The sequence below is a fragment of the Octodon degus genome, unplaced genomic scaffold (assembly GCF_000260255.1).
Source record: "Octodon degus isolate 3935 unplaced genomic scaffold, OctDeg1.0 scaffold00006, whole genome shotgun sequence".
Lineage (NCBI taxonomy): Eukaryota > Metazoa > Chordata > Mammalia > Rodentia > Octodontidae > Octodon > Octodon degus.
In genome coordinates, this window is record NW_004524582.1 from 7,952,187 (window position 1) to 7,957,075 (window position 4,889).

Genomic DNA, 4,889 nt, shown 5'->3' on the forward strand with positions numbered 1-4,889 from the left:
AGTCCAAGGGCTTGGCTACAGCCCTAGGAAGCTGTTTAGGTTATCTCTGTGTTACAATGACAATTCTAGCATGGTCTGGCTTCTTACTCTGGAGGTTGGAGAGAAATACCTGCTTAAGGTTCACTCCCAAGAAACACATACCAGTTCTATAGGAACGAAATCCTTGTCTCCTCCCCCTCCAATCCCATGTTTGCACGGTTACCAGCGCATTTTGACTCAAGGATGTCTTTGAGGTCAAAGCCAGTAAAGGTGGGTTGAATTCTCACACTGAGCAGCTCTCTGCCTTCTGTGTCTGACTAAATTTCCTTGCCTTCTTTCTGTCATTCCATATTGAATAATTACATAGTAGTGACCCAGATGATCCAATATAACTTCTTAGAATAATAGATTTAGTATGTTTCACAGCATTGTAGTATACCATTAACTAGATTAGTGTTTCATTGGATAAGCACAGCACAGGAATCTTGGGGAAAACATAGTTACAATCTCTTCTGCTTACACAATGAACAATAGTTAGACAACCCCAACAATATATATGTTGACTATTGACTTGGCTAAATTTCTCAAAGTAAAAGTTCTTGACCAGGGCTGGCCAGATAGTTCAGCATACTAAAGCACCTGCTTATCAGTGGATTAAAGTGCCTGCAAACAGGTGCAGGGAGTCGGGGGGAATCCTTCCCCTACCTCCACCCTCAGGGCGTGCTGAGATGGCAATTCAGACTGGGCGTGGTGGTGCAGGCCTGTAATCCCAGCTCTTGGGAGTCTATAAACAGGCAGATCAGTACAAGTCTAATCCTGTAGTGAGACCCTGAACATCCTATAGACCCTTCCCTAAAATACAAACTACCAAAAAAAAGTTAAAAAATTAAATAAATAAATAAAATTAAAAAGCGCCTGCTTAGGCAGGAACAAGGACTAGGGTTTGATTGATAAACAGTGCTGGCCCTGCCCCCACACGCTGAGATGGTGACTGAGATTGGGCGTGGTGGTGCAGGCCTATAATCCTGGTGCTTGGGAGGCTGAAAACAGGACAATCACTAGGAGTGCAGTCTGTGTAATGAGACCCTGTAGATCCTGTACTAAATACATTAAAAAAAAAAAATCTTGAGAATATAAAATGGAGAGACTATTCCTTTGGCTAAGATTTTAAGAATTTTGGAAGATTATATGAATTGGCCACTTTTGTGTAGAAAGACAGCAAAATATATATTACATAAATTTGAAAAAAAAAACCTTGACATAGAATTAAGCAATTTCAAAACAAGAATGTGAATGTTAAGGTAAATTAGGTAAATATATTAAATACGATTAAACTAAACAGAAGGAAGGTAATAATGATGAGGTTCTAAAGATAGATTATTTCTTAATAGCTCTAAATCATAAGTACTATTTTACTTTTTGAAAAATGTATTCATTTTTATTAGTAAGTTTTCTCAGCACACAGTGTTTGCATTCTTTTCACGGAGCTGGACCACATAAAGAACACATCTCAGCTCTCTTTTGCATTCCCTTTCCCTTCCTTTCTTAACCTTTCTTCCATCTTTGATCTCCATCCCATTTGAGATAGATCTATCTACCTACTTCCAATTAGCTATCATTTATTGTGCTCTCATATATTATTTTATTTCCATAAACTAATTGCTTCTGTTATTTTTATAAAAAATAGAAAATGTGATATAACTGTTATAGTCCATTATTCTTAAGCGTATTATCCATATTTCTCTTGGAAGATTATAGACTACGTATTGTTTCTTCTCTGAGAACTCTTTTGTTCATGAGTATTAGTACATATTATCAAAAATTTGGTGCTAGAGAGCTTAGTTTATCCTTGTACAAAATTAACATGCTCAAATAAACTAGCACATGTTGTTTCCAGTAGATTCCTTATAAATGAGCTATAATCTAAATGGGTTTGCTGAGTTTGAAAGCTTTGAAATATTAAACCAAGCTAGTATAGTTAACTAGTTTACTTATGCACTACAGTTTGTCTGAAAACACATTAGCTGCTAATTGGCTCAAAATTTAAATAAGAGAACCAATTACTACTTTAAAATAGTAAATAAAGAAGTGGAAAAGATAATTGTATTACTGATTTCTGCTTGTCTATTGAAAGGAGCAGTTAACGCTTATGCTTTTTCTTCACCTTTTAATTTTCTTATAACTTTTTTAAAACCAGTGCTGCATACTTACAGCTGGTAATGTAGACAACTGATTTGAAGATGAAATTATGCAATGTAACAACCATTGTTGAATTCCTATTAATTTGTTTAGTGAAATTCTATAGAGTTTCTGCTTTTTTTTTTACTATTTTTATTCTCTTTTAAGTAAAAATAAAAATATAGAAAGACTGCACAGAAAAAATATAAATAAAATAAAATATTAAATAGTCATTGCTGCTCTATGCTGCCTTGCCCACACGTCTCAAGACAAAACAACTAAAAATCCAGTCAAACTTGATCTTGAAGATCCTTTGAAGCCTGGAACATTACTTTGTAATAGTAGATTATACCTGTGATCTCTAACTTAAAGTGAGAACTTTTGGACAAATTTATCAATTTGGAGAAAATCTTTAGATCATGGTTCTTAACAGTCTTAGAAAATAACAAAGTAATTTCCAAGGTTAAACATCAGATAAATGAGTATTAAAATAATTTTCTTCTGGAGAGACTTTATGTATTTTTATATATTTTAATTTTTAATTATTGAATATTGATTGAAAAGTATGCAAATAGTTTTTTGTGGATGGAGAAAATAGGCCAAAAGTTTGAGATCTTTCTAGAGATTCAGATACTTACTGTTTTTTATATTTCTAAGCAAAATTTTAACTAATAAAGGTGCCAGAAATTACTTCAGGTAAATTTATTTAGTAAGTACTTAATGTTTAAAAATGAACAATTAGTCATACTTAGTAAAAGAAAACAGATGCAGCAATTAATTACATTTTTAATGGGGATAAAAAGAGTAACAAACGTAGATGAGTTCTGTTGTTCAGAATCTCCATAATATAGGGAGTATGAAAAATTCATACTAAACATTAATCATTCATGGGGCAATTAATTTTAATTAAGGCAAGTACAGAATCCCATATGGTTTTAGACATCATCTATTCATTAATGCAAGCAGGATGAGTAGAACCGTTTGGAGCATGTTGGTTGATGGCAAAGGTGGACAGCCCTAGGGACACCCGGTTAAATATTCTCTAATTTTTATCCTGCTGTGCATCAATGGGCAAGAATCCATGTTAAACAGCTTTTGGCATGATGGATTATGTGAAAAAAATTCAGTGTATCCATTTTTCTTTGAAAATCTGTAGCACACACCAATCTTTCTCCTTGGAAAATTTGATGATCTCATTTTTTATACATCTGGTGTGTTCTTCTTGCTGTTTTATACATAGAGATATAGATGATAGATAGACAGATAGATAGATAGATAGATAGATAGATAGATAGACAGATATAGATATAGATATCATATATCCACACACATGCACAAATGAATTTATAATAGTACCTAAATACTGAAGTTCCTTTTTATGGGTTATTCTATGTATTAGTTATTTATTGTTGTCTAAGTAACCAAAAATATAGAGGTTTAACATATCTTTAATATGCATTATGTCACACATATTGCGTAGTCCAAGAATTTAGGAACAACTTTCCTATCTGCTATATTTTTTTAGGCTTTAAATTTAATGTCACCTGCGGGTGTAGACATTTCAGTGCTCCTGAATTCAGATGTGGCTGGGGAACTTTCCAGGGGAGAGTTTCATGTGTGTGTGACTCAGACACAGTTGCTTATTTACTCCTGTCAAGAACGTTGGACCTTTGTCATGCCAGGCTCTGCCAAGGACTACTTTATGATAATAGATGATGGCTTGCTATTTATCAAGTATATAAGTAATCCCAGATAATGAGGCAAAATGGAATTATTTTTTATGAAAAAATCTTTTCATATTTCCTAAGAATTAATTTTTTACACAGATCAAAACTACTAACTATGGGAGGAGAATATACAGGCATGCATAGTAGCAGGTGAGAACTGTAGAAGTCAATCATAGAGACTGAGCACAACATTAATATAAATAATGTGGATGTCCAGTGAAATTTAAGCACAGAGACCATCTTTACTCTTTCTAGCTTTTCCAATTAAGAGTTTATTTATTTATTAGCAAATAGCATGACATTAAATTTTAATGAAGTTTGTTATTAAGTGATTAAATCACTTTCACTTGTTGTAGCATATATATATTCTCCATTCTAAAGATTAATAATTAAATTGATTATTTTTTGCTGAACATAAGATTAGTTTTAAATTATGTCTTTTAAATGCTCATTTTATAAAAAGACACTGGGATTTTAGCTGTACCAGTCTAAAAATTATTCATTATTTTATTAGGACTTCTACAAATATCTCAAGATACCATTTAGCTTTCAATAATCTTTCATTGAAGAACACAAAAGAGAATCAACTTGAAATATCTAACATTTTTTTCACAATGAAATAAAAGGAAAAATGTTTTCTGATCTGCAGATATAAGGCTAAAAACACTTTAATTTTAATCAATAACTTTTGTCTTAGCAAGGCATGTCTTAGTAGACATTATTCCAGATCACCCTGAATACCAGTAGGTACAGTAACATTGCTTCAAGTGATAGTACTAGGAATTTTATTATTTCTAAGAGGTGAAAATTAAATTCTAAAATACCACATGTGTAATTTTTTGTATTAGAGAAAGCATTACTTTTGAACAATGACAGTCTCCAGGCTGTCCTCCCTGAGTCTTATATAAAGAAAAGTAACTTTCTATATTGAAAGAAAATGTAGAAGAAAATAAAAATTCACTGAAAATCAAAGCCTCTTGAAGTAGCAAAAAAAGGATTTATTTA